This window comes from Perissodus microlepis, chromosome 3 (genome assembly GCF_051167445.1).
Source record: "Perissodus microlepis isolate ML-2025 ecotype Zambia chromosome 3, ASM5116744v1, whole genome shotgun sequence".
NCBI lineage: Eukaryota > Metazoa > Chordata > Actinopteri > Cichliformes > Cichlidae > Perissodus > Perissodus microlepis.
Window position 1 is genome coordinate 9,297,142 of NC_140463.1, and position 20,576 is coordinate 9,317,717.

Below are 20,576 nucleotides of genomic sequence, written 5' to 3' on the forward strand. Positions count from 1 at the left end.
TCGTCCTCCACACCTTCTGCATACATTCGGGTCCAGCATAGGTCCCCCCAGACCACGGCCCCTTGGTCCGCCTCCTCTTTGAGATCCACCACGCCCCCTCAACGACCTAGTAGCCCCCCAATTCCCCGCGGGTCTTCCTTGCCTTGGTCCATTGGCGGGCCATCGGTCATCAGGGTACAGAACCGGATCCAGATCTGGCCAATCAGGCTCCGGATTGCCCTGTGGCTGCGCCACCAGCATCTTCTTAGCTCCATCTTTGTTTTCCTTTTTCTTTTCGTTTAGTTTTTCTCTCGCCTCAGCCAATTTCAATTTTACTAACTGCCCTTGCGCCTCCTCCAACTCCTGTTTTTTCTTGTTCACCTCGTCTCTTTCCAGCTCAAGTCGATGTATGATATGCCTCTCCCATTTTGCTGAATCCGCCACCGCAAAGTCTGGATTCTTCTGTAGATCTGCTCTCACTCGTTCTGGCAGACCTGCTAACACCGCACATCGGAACCACGCCCGAGGTTCCCCATCTTGCCCAGGATGCTCTCCAGTTTGGAGAATCCACTGTTCTTTTGCGTGCTCTATAAACTCTCTAGGGGAATGTTCTGGGCTCCAAACAATCCTAGGTGTAGTGCCAATATTATGGGTCGGATACTTCTCACGCACTGCATCAGAGAGAGCATTTCGCACCCTTGCATAGGGGACATCATTTGGTTGGCATACAGTTCTTGCTATCTCTTCCACGTCTGCGAGGCCTCCACCTCTGAAGGTCCTCCCACCGATAGCACGAAAATCTCCCAGGGCAAGTTCTTCTCCTTCTGTAAGACTTCCTAGTCTTCTCAACCAAGCCGCTCCTCCCTCTGTGATCGGGGGCAGCTGCTTCACCAGAGCCTCAAGATCTCTGATATTATAGGGATGGTAGACTGGTTCGCCCTGTGAACCCGTCAGTAAAGGCATAGTGAGGGGCAATTCCTCCTCTATGTCACACTGCCCTTCTCCGGTTTGCAATGCAACGCTCTGCTTCCGATTCTTTTCAAAGATCGACGGTCTTTTGTCTCTTACTTCTTCCAGAACCCTCCCAGAGCGAAGCGTCTTCACTCCTGGGAGACCCTGAAACTTTGGGGCGAGTCCTCCCATTTCCAGGTTCGACACTTCTCTAGATTTTCTTGATTGTCTTACAGAGGTCGCCAAGTCCTTTTCCAATGCCTCAAGCGTTTGTGCTAATAGCCGTGGTGTTGCTACGCCTTCTTCCTCCAGTCTTTTCAAGGTCTGTTCCAACTTTATCACGGCCTCCCGGTTGTCAGATATTTTCCCAACAACATGGCCCTGCCACTGTTCTTCCTCAGGGTTGTCAACCTTTGACCTCTGACTGGTTTTTTGGTTCGCCTTTAATGGCTGCCTCTGAAACTGCAGTGAAGGTGAATCTTCCTCTGAAGTCCAGACCTCCTGGGATGCATTTCCCTGGGTGGGCTGTTGCGGTGTCACCTGACCTGTACTCGTGAAAGCCACAGGTTGAGCTTCTTCTGTAGCTCCATCTGGGCTGAAAAGAGAGGGAGGGATCAAGATCACCCCCCGTGTAGTAATTCCTTGTGATGTCCCAGCAGCTGGGTGGGGCTGACTCACTTCTGATGCAGCTGCCACTGATTGAGGCTGCATCACTTTTTGTGTAGGTGCCACTGATTGAGGCTGCGCCACTCTTGTGTCTGCCTCCTCTATGCCCCGAGCAGATGTCGATGGTATAGGATTCTCCTGTACTTCCACAATTCCTCCTTTAACTGTTCCTGTTTTTCCTCCCGGCCCCCACAGGGTGCCACCCTCCAAAGTCACCACTGGACAGATATAAGGAGGGGGTGGGGCACTCAGGAATTCCTTCAGGCTGGGATACAATATTCCCTCAGCCTCGGCTTCTTTTATTAAGACTGGTTTGGTGTCATTCACTTCCTCTTGCATCCAGTGAGAAACGCCTTGGGAGACAATCATAAGCTTGCAATACTTATTTTGTTTTCCAATCATAAGCTTCTTTTCTGCCTTCACTTTTCTCCCTTGAAAACGTCCCAAGTGTTCCTCTTCAAGCTCTTTGATTCTCTTCTCACATTTCTCACCTTCAACTTGGAAGATGGAGTGAAGAGGAGTTCTGTCCTCCAATGTCTTCTGTTGATTTTCACATAATTCCTTCACTTCTCTTTCCAGATCTTGACACTGGCGGGCAATCTCCTTTGAAGTCCCCTCAGCAGTAATTTTAATTGCTTTCTTCAATTGCTGTATTTGGTCCTTCAGTGGCTTGTATCTCTTTCCCCCATCAGGGGTCACCTTTTCCTCTTCAGCCATTTTGCTTTTCGACCTCACTTACCTTTACCAAAATGGCCGCTCTTAGGCTCCTCCCTTTGGGGTTGCCTCACTGTAGTTCCCCTTTCGGCAGTCAGAATCCCACAAGCTGGTCAAGCTTAACCTCCGCTAGGCTCTAGCCGGGGAGAGACCGCCCACAGACACACATACACACACACACACACACTCTCTAATGCTCCTTTCAAGACAAAACTTCACAAACGTCTACTGCAACAATTTAAGCACCCAAAGCCAGCAAAAACTCACTCTCACATTCACTTCCCTAACAACTACAAAGTTTTCACACATGAGAATAATCCAGTCAATCTACTATGCACGCCGTTTCCCTCCTTATAGCGAGAGACTCACCCGATCTTTAAAAGACTTTATATACACTAGGAAATCACAAACACAAGACTACAAGATTTAGTTTATTTAATATATTGAAATCCTTTCACCACACTTCTGAAACACACCTTCACCTACCCAAAAAGAAAACTGAGAAGCAGAGAAATGGAGAAGTAGGGAGATGGAACAAAGCCAGCAAGTACACACACACACAGAGCTCCCCACAGAGCCCCCTCTCCTCCTCTCAGAGAGAGAAAAGAAAAGAGTTTTCCTTTTTTCACTCTGCAACCACACAGGAGAAATTCAACAGACAGTTTATACCGCTAATTTACACCTTATTTACACACACGCACGGGCCCATATAAACGTATGAAAACACCATATGCCAGAACAACTTATCTTCTTTATTTCTCTACCGATATTCCTAAGTTTTTGACTAATTTAAAAGCATCTTTCAGCCCAGGGCCGCGCCTTGCTAATCAATTAAACCCGCCTCGAGGACGCCCCCGCCGAGAGCGGTCAGATTCCTAAGCCCTACTTAATTTATAACTGCTCCCCGCCAGGCAACAAGGACCTCCACCAGCCACGTGAAATATCCCAGTTCACGCTTTTGGCTTTACTTAAAGTTCACAAGTCCCCGACGTTAAATAGTCACAGCCGGGTCGCACCCTGTCACTCAAACAGCGCAGTAAGGAAAGTGATCCCCTTGACCACTTTAGTTTTTAAGGGGGGCTCGAAATCCCCCGGGTACCACCCGAGCTTTTAACCTGACCGTGCGTCCACGATCAGGGGTCGCCGCCACACGCTGAGCAACTGCGCTCTTAGGGGCCGCGCCCCAGTCCTAAGACAATTTATTCAAGTGTATTATAAGCATCACTCCCGGGTCTTAGCCCGCGGTTATTTCGACGCCCGAACCGCGTTCTGCTGATCAATCAGACCAAATACCCTAAACTACTGGTTGGCTGGCTGGCCTCCCCAGTCAACCCACATCACTTTAAACACACACCGTATTGACTTAAACACATAACCTCTTAACTCAAAAATTCCCCCCAAAATAAACAGCAATAAATTTAGTCAGTCCAATATTCCCTGCTTTTAGCACTAATTACCCCAAAATCACTATGGACAGACACCAGAAGCCCATACTGAGTGAATATTATTAAATTTAGTTTTAACTTCCAATTTAGCGCCTTTGGATAAAAATCAACAGGTGGCACTCACCTTCTAGTTCGCCTGGCGTGTCACTCAGATAAGCTGCTGGCCTTCCGTCCCTTTGGCACCTCCAAGCCGCACGCTCCTCTCTTCCCCAACCAGGTTTCGGCACCAAGAATTGTTGAAAACTCGTTCGATTTGGGCAAGAGAAGTAAGCAGACTGAGTCCAGGTAGGTGCCAAAAATAGTGATCTTTATTTACACACTTGCGCAGAGTGTGGGAAGAAACTTGCAACAACAATCTTACAATCTTCCTCGAGCAGACCGCTCCCCATCCTTATATTACCCTGATGACGTCACAGCTAGATCTTACTGGAAATGATAACAGTTCCAAAGTTCTCCTTATATAGGCATCCAATACTACTTTCGAGACAAACAAGTGTGTGATATGTTGTGCAGTTTTGTGAGACTGTGTGTCCAACCGAGAGATTGTCCTGAGACGACCTCCCTGTTCTTAGTACGTGCGGGAGTGAACGTGCGTACTTTCCATGACCCTCTATGTGCATGTTGGTGTAGGCCTGAATATGTGTGTAAGTGAATGTAGAAGGCCCTACTGGACCCACAGCTTCGAGAGGTGTGAATACAATGATATGGATACCATTTGCAACAGCTTAAGCAGATAGAATAATAGAGAACAACAATAGACTAATTAAAGTGATGATAATATGCATACATTAATATTTTGATCAGATTACCATAGATATAATTCAGAGATTATTCTGTCAACTGGTTCAACAATGATGAATGATTGATCAATGATAGCTCTGATTATAAATTGTCACCATGAGAATACAAAATAAAATATCTCTTGTCCACACAATTCAGATTACCGCTCATCTCATTGGTCGAGGAAAGGTCACTTACGGAGAAAATACCGGAAGACAACAGATGACCACAACAACAAGCATGGCCAACAGGGAAACAAACGCCGACACTGCGGTGCAAGTCTCGGACGACAGTACACCTAAAGCTGGGCAGACACTGTGCGATTTTTTCAGTCACATTATTCAGCTCCTGCTCAAACTGCACGATTGACTCGCAGGGGTTAGAAGTTGGTAGGTCACGATGCAGGGTCTCACACTATACCGCCTGATGCTCTGATGCGACCTGAGTGCTCACACTGTGCCTCCATAAAATGAAGGTTATAACAGAAAATCTGTCGCTCTCTCTCTCTCTCTGTCTTTCACTCACACAGACACGCACACCACCACCATCAACTTTGCTAAATTGCTAATGAAAAACATTCATCAGGCAGCTGTGATTAAGCAACAATGTAAATCCAACTATTTTCACGGTTGTTGTGGTCGTGATAATTTTGTGATGCCACATCGAAAAGGCTCGGATGAGCTTTCCAAAGTTCTACAAGTTGTGCCTCCATCGCTTGTGTCCAGATCACACGCTGCACAGCCGTGCTGCTCCATCTTTTTCACCGACGTTTACGTGTTTGCGCGTGAGCAGTGTGAGCGGCTGCGGTGACACCCTCACGAGCGATTGATGATCGGGAGCTGGTCGTGAGGTGTTAATCGCTTCTCGTTACCCCACGTATACTACACGATGCACGATGAAGGCCAAAATCGGGCCGATCACCAAATCGGTCGCACAACTCAAAAATCATCTCAAAATGGGCCAAAAATCGCACAGTGTAAGCCCGGCATTAGAGCAGCAATGTTTGTTCCCCTCAGAGAAAGAAAAAAAAAGGCTGCAAAAGTACAGGGAGGAATGGGAAAAGGAAAACACATGGCTGGGAAAATGCACGATAACACCTTTAAAGCGCACTGCATTGTGTGCCGGCGCACTTTTTCCATAGGCATGCTTCTAGTGGTGGGCACATGAAGAACATGAGGGGCGTGAAAGCTCGGGGAACCCTTAACCAATTTTTTGTCCACCAGGCCACGGCAGAAGCAGATATGGTATGTAAACATTGGTTTGTTTTTTTTAAACCCTCTGGTTAAGGTTAATATGGGCATGTGCTGTGAATATCAGCGCTATGTGGCCAGAAGTGTGATAATATAATTTATTTTGTGTAATAAACAACTGCAAGGATAGATGATTACAACAAATAGATGACTAATACATAAAAGTAATACATAGATTAATAATGATGATGAGTTATGATGCGTAATCATGGGAACAAGTGGGTTTACAAACAGGAGCAGCTGATTGGCATTAGAAAAGCTGAAATAATACCTCAACTGAAGCCAATTGTACTAAATGCACTATATGTGCAGAGTTAAAAGAATATTTTTCGTTCTATTGCTTTCTATTAATTTATATAATTTTAAGTTAAGCAGGACAGAGTTCTTTTAAAGAAAGATTTACTTATATTCTCAAAAGTTAAGCATGACAGGCTTCTGTTTAAGAAAGAGACCTGTTTTACTGTGTTAACGTTGTCATTTTGAGCTAAAAAATAAATGGCTAAATGATCATTTGTTTCCCATATGGTCATATCACAAAGAATATGCATCTGCTTAAATCAAATTCAAGTCAAATGGTTAAAAAATAATTTCACACACAAAAAAAAGAGCTACAAAATTCACCACACTGGGAAGGGTGAACTGGGTTGCCCGGCCCTGGCCACGAGGTGTCCCTTATTTATTTTTCAGGGAGTTGGCAACCCTAGTCATTGCTGTTCCTCAGATCAGACTGACAGTACTTTGTACTTCAAGAACCTGTATTCTGAAATTATTAATAGTTTGGAGATGGTTTTTGTACCTTCATTAAACGTAGTCCACTAAACTTATTTAAACAAGACGCTGAATGACCCCGTCAGCTGTTTCTGAAACGTTCAGGTGGGAAAATCACTTAGTTTTCACAGAAAGATCGGATTTGATTGGCTGGTCTCAGCGTGGGGGAGAGCATGAATGGTATATTATTACGGTTCAGCTGCCCTCCCAGCCTCCTTGGTAGTGCCCCCTGAGCTCGCTGGACAAGATTGGTTCATGGATCAAGATTAGAATGAGATGTTCTCATAACTCACTGAGTGATGCCACTAACCAGCCAATCAGTGGCATTCAATCTGATAACCTCACATTTTAGTAGTTTTTACCAGGTACTTTGACGTAATGGAAAACCCTAAAAACTTCAGCGCATTATGACAAGTCCATCTGAATAGGTGCTAATGGAAAAGTGGCTTAAGAGCTTTGTTGACCCACTATTAATCATGTGAATCATCACCTCAGCCTGGGTGTGGAAAAAGGAGTGGGTCATTAACAGCAGAGGTTTCCAGTGAAACCATTGTGAGACCTTACCTCACCTTGTCATGTGATCTACTGACTACAAACCTTAGCCTCCTTTGGAGCATGGCTAGGTGGTCCACCTCCGGGCTCGGCATCAGTGGCAGTGGACCCACCATGTGCCTGGGGAATCCCTCTATGGCAGTGTTTCCCAAACTTTTTTTGCTGGGCCCACCTTTGTTTTACAAGAAAAATGTTCGCGCCCCCCCGCGTACACGCACACACACATCCTCCAAACACACACACCCATATTTTGCTCCATTGCGGTTTATTTCACACCTCAAACATTTAGTAAACAATTAAGCAAATACAAGTAATCTGCAATAAGTTACAGGTAGTAATAAAATAAACTACTAACTCTTTTACGCTACGTCCGCACCTACACGGGTATTTTTGAAAACGCAGCTGTTTCGTCCACACGTAAACGGCATTTCGAATCGCCGAAAACTGCGATTTTTTTAAAACTCCTTTTTTGCATTTACGTGTGGACGAGCAATACAGAGTTCGTCACGCAACGTCAAAGGTATGTGGCTATTTTCACGTCACGCTGTGCGCCACGTTATTGTTTACATGAGATGAATTGCAGAATGGCAGATAAAGACAAAATACTGTTAGTCTGACTATCTGCAGGTTTTACACGCTTACACATGCAGTTACTGTCCCTCCATTTACAAAGGCAGAGGTTTCACGATGTGATTATTTTACGTGTAGTTGTTTTTTTTCCTGTGTAATAATATTCAACATTGCTATCAATACATTTTTCAAAAAATGCCTCTCTGTGCAAAATAGGTTTAAAAACATAAACAACTGTGGGATACTGTTTGTCCGGGATTTGAACCGGGGGAACAAATCGTGGCAGGATCAGCCTGATATTATTTGTATCCCACTGTAACTTTGCTGTATAAAGTATAGTATAGTATGCATATCTCCAAAATGTCAGGAGTAGTTAGTCATTACAAGAAGTGTTTGTGAACTAAAAATCACGAATGTGGGATACTGTTTGTCCGTGATTTGAAGAGCCCAGCGCTGCTCCCGACGAAGGGAAAAGCAATTCTGCAAGGGAGACCTACCTTGGCACTTGTGCAGGTGAAGCCAAAGGGAAGATATGCTTCACCATATTTTCTAGTCTTTGGCTTAGAATAAAGTTGGTTTGGAAACATATTCAGCTATGCTTCATCTCCTGCTTTGCGTTTCTGTAGGCTCCCGTGCTAGCAGTGTCCAAGCGTTGTTGCTTTTTTCCCCCCTTTTCATCCCCCGTCCCCCTGCCATGGCTCTGCGCCCCCCTAGGGGGCGGGCCCCACACTTTGGGAAGGTCTGCTCTATGGAATGCTTGATTGGGGCCAGCCTGAAACCATCTAGCTGCAGTGTTGTACAGCTGTCTGATATAGGCATATGGTCAATCCCTCAGCCTCATTTGATCACTCTGGAAGCGGCATCAATTGGTCCTGTGGTTTGAACCCAAGCCAGTTGTCCAATATCACCTAGCGGACATCCATAGCGCTGGCCATTATCACTGCAGGGAAGGTTAAACGCCACCTTTTGGTGGCAGATTCTTTGAATCTTTTCTTACTTGAAGATTTTGTAAATAGTTCTATGTTTACTGTAGAAAAGCCTGTGTTAGTGTGAACTGCATTACCTAGCAGCCTCTGGGCAGTGATGGGATTCATGGGACTTCTGAGCTAGATGGTCTTAGTTCATTCGTGGTCTAACGATTGAGGAGAGAGCTGCTGGGAAGGCAAGCAAATAGCCCATCCTGTATTTGTTGGGGATGGTGTGCGTCACATAAACGTGAGTTAATGTTCCATGCTTAAGATTTTTAACCTGCTACTAGTGTGTATTGGGTTTAGTTACCTTTAGCATATGTGCTAGGTAGCGATAGCTATGAGAGCCCAGTTATTTGATTGTTTTGGGCTTGTTCCTGCTTTGTTCAGTGTAAATAGGTTATCTCTTGAGTTGGAGTGCCCTCTTGTGGCGCCTTTTGAGTAGTGCCTTAGTAAATGTGAACACTGTAAGAAGTGGTATCAGACTGATTTGTAGTGGAGGAATTTGTGGACAGTTTCCTTAATCTTTAATCCATATTCACGGTTCGGATCGGATCACGGTTTTAAGTCATGGATCGGATCAATTTTCGGATCAGCAAAAATAGAAAAAAAAACAAAAATTTGACTCGCCATTTACTTATTTAAGTATTTTTTGCCTATTAAAAAACATTCAACTGAAGACTCATTCCACTCACTTATATAAAAACAAATTAAGGTGCAATATTGACATTATGGACCATGCTGGGCATCCTCTGCATCCTCTGCACACGGCCATAAACAACCAGAGGAGTCTGTTCAGTGACAGGTTGCTTCTCCCAAAGTCAAGGACCAGCAGACTTAAAAAGTCCTTTTTCCCACACGCCATCAAACTGTTTAACTTCTCGCTGGAGGGGAGAGGGAGGGGAAACGGGGACAAAGGAGGGGGGAACAAGTAAGCTGTAGTGCCTTTTCACTGTGCAATAGTTTTTGTTAATATCCAACAGTGTAATAGACTCACAATACTTGAAATGTGCCGTTCCCTTGTATTCTTATTCCTATTTATTCTATTTATCCCTTTTGTATTCTCTGTATTTATATATGTGTATATATGGTATATTTCTGCTCACATTCTGCAACTTCTGTCGATGCTGTGCTACTGGAAACTGAATTTCCCAGAGGAACCCACCTGAGGGATAAATAAAGTTTCATCTAATCTAATGTAATCTATAGGGCAGTACAGGACCCAACCCCAACTACCACTCCGCTGTGATATAACGAGTGGTCACAGTCATGTGGCTTTCCGTTGCACTGGAGGTCCACCCATTTGTAGTTTAAACAACAGAAGATGCCTGGGACAGCTCAGCCATAACTTTAAACTTCTCCTGCTCATACATGCTTGGAACGACCTTGTCACACTGAAGTGGACGTGCAACGATATATCATAGCGTGGCTCAAGCACGTTTATCACAGTTTAAACCCCTTGTCTCCCATCTGCAGCTAAACACCCCATTAGCTTTTGTAATAGTTTTAGCCTGGTCAGATTGGGCAGCAAAGGGCTGCTTAAATGCCGCAAACTCCTCTGCTCTGCCACTTGGACCGCTAGCGCTGGCAATAACTACCGCTTGACAGACTGACCACGTGCACCATACACATACTTTTTTTTTCTTTTTCGAATCTTCGGATCACGTGCGTCCTGAACCGTGGAGTGGGATCGGTTCGTATTACGGATCAACCGTGATCCTTTGCACCACTAGTTACAAATGATCTTCTTATGGCCTCTGACAGTGGACTCATTTCTGTGGTTGTCCTGCTAGACCTCACTTCAGCGTTTGATACTGTTGACCATAATATCCTATTAGAGCGATTAGAACATGCTGTAGGTATTACAGGTACTGTACTGCAGTGGTTTGTATCATATCTATCTAATAGACTCCAATTTCTACATGTAAATGGAGAGTCCTCTTCACAGACTTAGGTCAGTTATGGTGTTCCACAGGGTTCAGTGCTAGGACCAATTCTGTTTACATCATACATGCTTCCCTTAGGCAGCATCATTAGAAGACATAGCATACATTTTCACTGCTATGCAGATGACACCCAGCTCTATCTGTCCATGAAGCCAGATAACACACACCAATTAGTTAAACTGCAGGAATGTCTTAAAGACATAAAGACCTGGATGGCCGCTAACTTTCTGCTTCTTAATTCAGATAAAACTGAGGTTATTGTACTTGGCCCTGAAAATCTTAGAAATATGGTATCTAACCAGATTCTTACTCTGGATGGCATTACCTTGGCCTCCAGTAACACTGTGAGGAACCTTGGAGTCATTTTTGAACAGGATATGTCCTTCAACGCACATATTAAACAAATATGTAAGACTTCTTTCTTCCATTTGCACAACATCTCTAAAGTTAGAAATATCCTGTCTCAGAGTGACGCTGAAAAACTAGTTCATGCATTTATTACTTCCAGGCTGGACTAATTCATTATTATCAGGATGTCCTAAAAACTCGCTAAAAAGCCTTCAGCTAATCCAAAATGCTGCAGCAAGAGTACTGACAGGGACTAGAAAGAGAGAGCATATTTCTCCTGTTCTGTCTTCCCTTCATTGGCTTCCTGTTAAATCCAGAATTAAATTCAACATTCTTGGTTGACCTGCAAGGCAACTTTTCTACCTCCACGCTGTACACCCTATGGTGCTGAGTGGCAGTGGGCAAGGGCTTCACACAGCCAAGTCTAATTGTCTGAGGTCGGTTGCGTAGAAAATCTTTGATCCATCTTTGTTGCAATCCTGGTGGTGTTCAGTCAAGTTCGTAACTCCACTGAGACATTGGGAATGTTTCAATGGAGCCTGGATTCAGTTACAATAAATACACCACACTAACGGACAAAGTGTTTGTAGTAAATCTCTGATTTAGGGCCTCCATTTTGTTTGTGCAAATTTACATCTATACATACATAACTCTTATAAAATGTACATAAAACAGTGCAAATTGAGAGCAGTGTTAAAAAATTAACTGTAGCTGCACTGAAAAAAGGAGCATGCTGGATTTATTTAATTCAATAGTGGGCATTGGTTGAATGTACAGAGAGATTCCACTGCCAACTACCTGGGGTGTGAATTTGAACCGAGAACCTTCTCGCTATAACGTAACAGCTCTAACCGCCATGCCACCGAGCTGTCACGCAAGCCTTGACAAAAGTAGGAAAGCTATGACTATAAGGCTTAATGCAGACTTCTCCTTACATTTTTTTCTTTACCAGGTTAAACCACAATAAATAGCAATGGCATATACATGGTGTGTGTATGGTATTCTGCCTTTTATAACCCCAGTGATTTTCCTGCAGTTTGAAATTTCATGTTATCTTGGGAATTTTGTGAGTCCAGGCAACAACTCTTAGTAGATTGTATCACAACATCTCAACAAGAACAAATTAAGTTGCTGAATTGCATACAGATACTACATGATTTAATTACATTCACCATAGAAACATGAAATTATTTCATGCAAATTACAAGTTAGACTTTTGCAAATATAACTACCACACAATTTTCTTCTTGAATGTGGAGTCAAAACAGACAGCAATATCAGGAAGAAGGAACACAAGAAGCTGGAGAAGTACCAAGGGCTCAGAGAAGAGCTGGAAAGGATGTGTAGGGGGAAGGCAATAGTGGTCCCAGTGGTAGTTGGAGTGCTGGGTGCAGGGATGCCCAAACTAGGCGAGTGGCTCCAGCAGATTCCAGGAGCAACATCTGAGATCACTGTCTGTCTCACCATTGGGATGGGGGACTGGGAGGAGGAGTTGGCCTTCTAATCGGGGTCTGGGATGCAGGGACTCCCTCCTGCTACAGGACCGGGCACGGTCTGCTTGCCCCAGGGAAAAGGGTAACATCTCCTGGGTCTTGGGACGGATTCCCCCTCTGGGGGTGATGGTACCTGAACCTGGGGTATAAAGCATGTTTGGGGAGTGTGAGTGTGTGTACGGTGTTCATCTATGTTTGTCTCCATGTTGGGCGAGTAACGAGTATTTGTATATGTGTGAATCAGGGTGGGATTGTACTCTTGTGTCTGTGTGCTTCTTCGTCTGTGTCTATATGTCAGGTTGGGTCTTAGTCTACCCCTCTTTGGAAACATCTTAGGCCCTCCAAGGTACAGGGGGCGATGTCCCCCCACCACACTCCCTGCCAGTGGCTGATGCCCTTGGACGTTGGTGCGTTTGTGGTTCTGGGTGTCCGGGACTGGGCACTCAGGTACGTGTTGGCTCACTTCCGGTGGCTGCTTGGTGGGGCCTGGCAGCCGTGGCTCAGTCAGGCCCCTTCCAGGGGGTTGGGGGCCCTCAAGCCTCAGGGCTTCTGGGCCTGGGGATCGGTTCACCCTGCACTGACAGGTGTACACACGGGTGTTCAAACTATATTTTTCATGGTTGCTACCTCAAAGGACATTCTGATGTGTCTGTCTTGCGTGCTACACAGTAACATTCAATATTTAGTACCTACTGTTAGTTGCAGTTATCTAGGTTATTGCAGTGGTGTTGTGCTTACTGTGTTTCTCTCTTTTTGCCCGTTTTCTCTTTTTTTTTCTTTTTTCTCTCACCAGGTGGTCCAGTTGATTTTTGTTTTTTGTTTTTTTTTTGTTTAAAGTGTTTTCTCTTACTGTCCCTCTTCTCCTCTTTTTTTCTTTCCCTCCCTTTCTTAAAACAAAGCTGTGATGATCCACCTGGTAAAGTAAATACATTGGGCACCTTTCTTGGCCTTCAGACTATAATTCAGATGGCTAAAGAACAAACAGGACAGACAAAAAACAACCAAACAAACAACCAAACAAATAAAACAAAGAAGAGATCTCTGTCCTGAAGAGCCCAGTCCTAGGAACAGCTGTGCAGGACCCTCAAGCTCCCAGGCCTCTGACCTCTGCAATTACAAACTCTGTTTAAACAATCTTGGTATCAAAACAAAGTGAACCCTTTTGAGATTGTGTAAACGACGTGTAAATATTACAGCAGATGTTACTGTGTCAAAGTTACTGAGGCTGGAACACAGAAAAAGTAAGTAATTTTTTCCTTGCCTAATTTATTTTTAACCCATATAACCCCTTTAGAAATATGCTTTAGCTCACATTTTAATCTAGAAAATCAGCAATCAACATATAAACATCATCTGTGCAAAGATGTGTGCTTCCAACGTGAAGCAGTGAAAAATTACAGCACTTTTACTAAATAAATGTTCAGGCGTTGGGTTCCAAGGTTTGTCCAATTTTGGCACACTTTGGACACCTTATATGAATTTATGTTTATTAGATATTAAGCAGGAGAAATGATTTAATTTCATTAAAACGCCAACAACTCCTTCTTTTTTGAATATTTTTGAAGCTTTAACCACACATTCAGAAGCAGCAGGGTCTTTCTGTCATACACAAGAAGAGTTTAAATTGCCTCTGGCACTTTAAACTCTGAGGCGTTGTAGCTTTGGCTTCTCTTGGCTAATGTGGATGATTGACAGCTTGTTTTTAATAGTTTGAGCAAATAGAATTATGGTAGCGATGCCGTGTTCACATCACTTCAACCCATCAGAAGTTGCAAGGGCAGACCCCATGTGGCCCCAAATTTATAACACGCGGTGTCTGTCTAGTCACGTGTCTTTAATGGGCCTAAAATGGCAATTGTTGATGGAAGTGGCTCCAATGCGTCATATTCCCAACATTATCAGGATCTACAGCTACCAGTGAAAAGAACGATGGAAACCTTATCCTAGTTGACATATGGACATAGGGTGTGTGTTTCTGTGCATGAGTGTATGTCACACACACACACACACACACACACTCACTCACTCACTCACTCTACATGATGTGTTGACAATGTATATTTAGAAAGAGTAAATGAAATAAAATTTCTTGGGGTGATCATTGACCACAAGCTCTGTTGGAAGCCACACATTACTTATGTTCGGGGGAAATTGGCACAGGGCATTGCCGTCCTGGGGAAAGCAAAGCATATGTTGGATCAGAAAGCACTGCACATTTTATACTGTGCTTTACTACTGCCATAAATGAGCTACTGTGTAGAGGTCTGGGGAAACACATACAAAAGTAACACACAAACAATAACTATAATACAGAAAAGGGCCATTAGATTAATAAATAATGTGGGGTACAGGGACCGTACAAATGCACTCTTTGTCAAAATGCAAGCTATTAAATTCCAAGACTTGGTGAAGCTTAAAACAGCGCAAATAATGTATAAAGTAAGAAATAAATTGCTTCCAAAAGAAATCTGTAAATTGTTCATAGAAAGAGAAGGTGGGTATAACTTAAGAGGGAAATGGAATTTAAAAATACAAAGTGCTAGAACAACTTTAAGAACTATGTCTATCTCAATTGAAGGAGTTAAATTATGGAACAGTCTAACAGAAGAAATAAAAGACAGTAAAAACATAAAACAGTTTAAAGTAAAATATAAAAACCTAATTTTAAATAAGTATAAGAATGAAGAAAACGGGGTTAACCCAGGGCAGTAATGTTGCTGGTAATGGTGTTGTGGTTCTTTTTTGGGTTTTTTGGTTTTGGTTTGTTTGTATTTCCATAACTTGTGTATCTGCAAATATACACATTCTGTATTTTTCATATGAAAGAAACTATACTGTGGTGGGGCTTGCTAATTTCTTGGTTTTGATTTATGTATGTTTTGTTTTGTTTTGCTTTACTTTTGTTTCATATGTTGTTTGTTTAATTTAAGACAAAAAATAAATAAATAATTAAATGAATGAGAGGTAAAACTTGAGGGGGTAGGGACAAATAAGTAAATACTTCTGCCTACTCCTTTTCAAACAAATAATGGAATGATATTTTGTAATGATTGTGAAGGCACATGTTTGAAATGTTTGAAATAAAAATGAACTGAACTGAACTGTTTCATGATGACTGTTTGCTGCACCTAACTGAAGCATATATTGGTTAGCCACAGCCGAACTGGAACAATTCACATTTTCCTTTTGACATATTTTTGAAACCCACATGAAATCCCCATGAGAAAAAGCGTGAGAGCAAGTTTATTAATCCCGCAGAGAAAGTACATGAAACAACGGGCCAATTTTATTACCGTTCTGATATATAGAGGTATGTGTATATGTACTAATATATAATACACAGAAATTTTGTTTTTAGACTTTGTTCATCAATGTATTTCTGTAAGAAAAACAAAAGTATTCAAATCTGTAACATGTGGAAGTCCTCTGGTCTGAGGTGCTGGAGGGACCACTTAGGCTACGTTCACACTGCAGGTCTTAATGCTCAATTCCGATTTTTGGATCAAATCCGATTTTTTTGTCTGCATGTTCACACTACAAATAAAATGCGACAGCAAAGGCACTCTAGTGTGAACGCTCAAAGCGTTCACACTAAGAAGAATTCACACACAACGCGCTCTGTTTAGACCCAGCGCAAACAGTATTGTGTGACTGATGGCACTTAATAGAAAGACTTCAGACTTTACGTTTCCCAATTCTTGCTTTAAGTTATTTTGTTATTTACATAATAATGTAAATAACCTAATAATGATCCTTATTGCTGTTTTAGAGGAGCGGTGCTTCAAAGGATAGTTGCAGATTTCTGTCAGAATCTGCAGATTATACAGTACAAATAAAATGTTCACGTTTCTCCAACGTTGTCTTCACAACAGTTTCACTGGATGGCCAGGAAGCGTTCGCGATGTCTTATCGGGCGCTTCTCCGGCGCTGATAATTGGCGTCTGTCTTGTGTCGGTGACGTAAAAGACGGATTTAATGCGACATGACCGTTCAAACAGCAGTCGCTTTCTAAAACATCGGATATGTATCGGATTCAGTACCACATACGAAAGTGACCCAGATCGGATTTGAAAATAATGGATTTGCGCCGTTCACACTGTCATAGCATGATCGGATATGGGTCGCATAGGGTCAGAAAAATCGGATTTGATGCGCTTTCGCCTGGAGTGTGAACGTAGCCTTAGAGACCAGCAGCTGGACGTCAGTGGTTGGACTGGTGGACTACTTCAGTGAAGAGTAGATGACGTCTGGTTCAAACAAGTTCAAACAACAGGAAATATGATTACAAGCTTTGTAGTTCAATCAAGACCTCCAATATATATATATATATATATATATATATGAATGAATGAATGAATGACAGCTTTATTTGTCGCAAGCAGGTTGCCCTGCAGCGAGATGGTAACCCCCCCCGACCTTACACACATAACACAGACATCACATGGGATTACAAGTCGGAGATCGGTAGCGTTACAAGAAAAACACTGAAATGTACACAACAACGGGAAGGTACAAGAGGAAAAAAAGAGACCTCCACTCATGCTGTGCTTCCATGGTAGGACAGCACGAGAACAGGAAACAAAAAAACTCCTCTGCACAAAAAAGCACGTAAATGTCCACAGCACAACATTATAGAAGACATGACAAGCCACAGGGATGGGTAGGGGATGAGGAGTAACCCCAGGCAACACAGCAGCCATCCTGCGACGGCGCCGTCATCTCTTCGACAGCACGGGCCCGGACCCGCCTCGTATTCCCAGGGGGCTAAAAGCGTCGAAGGCGTAGGAAAGGGAGGGGGGATGAGTGAGTGCTTATCAGTGTAAGTGTATGTGTGTGCGTGTCCATAGTTCAGCTGAGACAGTGTCCTTCGGCCTATCAGGCTAAGTAAACAGTCCTCCAGCCGATCCAGGTGACCTTGCATGGGACGGGAAGAATAGCCGTAACACAGTCGTTATCAGGGAGTGATTGTTCGGCTCCAGTCTTGGGCCTGCAGCTGGCGCCGTGATGGGGGTCCGCAATGTTGATGTTGATTTTGTAAATTTCCATGCGAGCAGCCCAGGAGAATTTTCAGGCTGCCCTAACACTCTGACACTGGTCTCTCGATCTCCCGTTGGAGAGTCGCGAGCCTCCCCATGATGGTATCAAACTTCTGTTCCATGGTGTTGTCATTCTTTTGATTCTGAGACCTCACAACTGCAGTGATCCGTTCCGCGATGTCTTCCAACTGTCGCTCAAGGGTGTCATTTTGAGCAGGCCTCTCTCTGATGTATCCCCCCATACGCTCAATGTTGTTGCTTTGAGCCTTCACAGCCGATGCAAGCGTCTCCAAGGTGTTGACCGTATTACGTTCGGTGTGAGAGGTCGCGCCTCGTCCCATCGCTTCGAATCCAGTGGGCAGCCTTGGGGGGGTTTGAACAGCCGGTTCCGCTCTCTTATTTCTCCGATAAACCAGGGCTAAGCCAACTCCGATCAGCAAGAACCCTGTTATCACGGTTCCGAATAGATAGATATCTTCAGCGTCCTCGATCGACAGTCCCGCCAGGCACATGACCCTCCAGTTCTGCCACCCGTCCATCGTGTATCCGGCAGGGAAAGTCCCTCCAGGGCACTCAGGCTCTCCCGAGCCCAGACTTCTCGTTGAGAAAAAGGGTGTCAATAGCATTCAGAGACCAGTTGATCAAATCCATAATTCTCTTTTAGGTTTTAGAGAACGACAGTGAGAGGCTATTCCAGGGAAAGTAATGCACACGAGACAAGAAGAGAACATAGAAGCTAAGCAGGAAAGATAAGAGTGAGGAGGAGAGGAGAAAAGTGCGACCGCCTTCGCTGAGAGCCAAGAAGAAGAGCTGGACGTCAGTGGTTGGACTGGTGGACTACTTCAGTGAAGAGTAGATGACGTCTGGTTCAAACAAGTTCAAACAACAGGAAATATGATTACAAGCTTTGTAGTTCAATCATATATATATGTAACACTTTTGCCACCGGCTCGTGTAATAAGACCCCCCTATAGGCCTTCAGGTGGAGTCTTAACCCTGGTTAAACATTCTGTGATAAAAGATACATCTCGAAAAATAAATATCAGTCTAGGGGGTCGTATGATTCTCGTGTCTAAATAGCCTGGTGGAGGCTAAAGGAAATGCACTTGCCCGATAAACACTTATGCATCTGAATATTTAAATGATAAAACACCATGCAATAACCCCAACACAAGATCTCAGGTTTAGAACATGTATTAAGCATTTGCAGGAAATTCACATTCAAACCCCTTTTCGTTTATGAAAAAGAACGAATACAGAAAATAAAATATAACCCCGGGGGATAGATTTTAGTCTCTCCTTTCTCAACCTGTTTAGTTTTAGTTTGTTTGGAGTGCACTCCTAGTCTATTTTTGTTGGCGCGCTTTAGTTGGAGCCCTTTGTAATAACGATACCTCCGTGTATCCGTGACGTCTCGGCCACATCCGATGAATCACTCGCTCGTTGCGGTAGCGACCGTCTCCACTCGCCGCAGCGAGCAACGAATCCCCGGTTCCCTCGGTAGTAGCGAATCGTCCTCCGTCAACGGCTCTCTCCCGAGACGACTCCCAAAACTCCTTCTGTCCGTTCAGGCAGAATCTCCTTCAGCAAGGACCGTGGCGTTAGCCTAGCTCCAACTAGCCAACGTAACCAACCTTGCCTCGTGTTCACCCGACACGGATGGACACAGAAAGTCCGGCTCAAACGCTCCGAATAATTACCGGGAAGTCCACAGTTGGGTGGTTTGTTGTTGCTGAACAACCTCAACCTTGGTGACATACGCAGTCCCGGAGTCTTTGCTCTGTCTGCGCCATTTTCATTACTCCTCTTCTTCTCTCTTGTTTTTTTTCTCCCCTCCCGGAAGTAAAAAAAAGTTAAGGTCATGAATTCGCATGACGTAGCGTAAGAAAATAATTTTTAAACCTCTTCTCTTCTTAAAGACATTCACATTCCATGACATTATGCTTTAACGTAACTGATTTTAAACACAACTATTTATGCATTTTAATACATTTATTTATATCAAGTATTTATACCAATTTTAGCCCCGTCATGAACTGTAATTTTCTCTTTAACTTATTCTCATGAAAACAAAATAAATACCACTGATATTTATCAGAGTATTACACTCTCCCCCCACCAAATAAAGCATGCCCTCATGACTTTGTACCTTGAAAACATAAACCAATATGGCACAACTGGTGAGTAAAACACAACTAAGCAAAGATGGGTGTTCCTATCCACTTATACAAACAAGAGACATATTTCACTGTAGGGGCTTGTAAGGAAGAGGACTCCCTTACTGCATTTATTTATATTATATTATCTGTATAGCACCTTAGAGCACACCTTTCACTTTATTAAAAGCACTTTATCAAGCACTTTATTTAGCATTGCACTTTAAGCATGGATTTGCACACACAAGAAGTTTAAATATTTATTGACTATTTATTGGGAATTTTAAAATCAGTTGGTAGCCTTATTTCAGATCTGGCACAGCTGCTCCTCATCAAGGAATGTGGTGGTTGTCTGTCAGGAGAGAAGAATGGTGATTGAGATTGTGATTAAGGTTTACCAGTAAGGAAAACTAATGCAAATGTGTGTGTGAAATCTAGGGATAAAAGTGGTGCAAATAAGTGTTTGTAAGATAATGATTACTCACCTTTCTTGCCTGTGTCCTCTTCAAGGTGTTTGGGCAAATGTTTCCCCGGGGGTCCAGACACCATTTAAAGGTTCCGGGAGAGACCATTGGTAAAGAGAGTGTGGTGAATCTTGTTGTGCTTGGGTTTCTGGGTTTTTATAATATTGGGTTTGGTGTAACAGTAAAGTGTGAAATATTTATTAATATGTAAATGTGAAAATGTATTTATGTATTTATTTATTCTAATTGATATATTGTATACTGTGGTGGAAGGTTGGGATTTAAGAATTTACCTGAGAGTGGAATAATGGTTTAGTCTGTGACAGCTGAACATATTTAAGGCTGCCAGTTGTCATTAGAGGGTGGGTTTTTGTGCTGTGAAGAAGCTTGACAAGTTGTTGTAAGGAGAGCTGTATAGCAAATAAATACTTTGTTCCACTACACTTGCTTTGGTCCATCTCACTGTGTTTCCAGCCGCTAAGGGCCGCCT

The 20,576-nt window shown here is 43.4% G+C and overlaps 1 long non-coding RNA gene across 1 annotated transcript; it reads right to left on the minus strand.

Annotated features, from left to right (window-relative positions):
• Nucleotides 1–19,801: 19,801 nt before the first annotated feature.
• LOC146389788 (uncharacterized) lies at nucleotides 19,802–20,572 on the minus strand. The gene is made up of 2 exons (XR_014798564.1): nucleotides 20,108–20,572; nucleotides 19,802–19,974 (listed from the first exon to the last, which is right to left on the minus strand). It is a non-coding gene; the product is annotated as an uncharacterized LOC146389788 (long non-coding RNA).
• Between the last annotated feature and the right edge of the window lie 4 nt (nucleotides 20,573–20,576).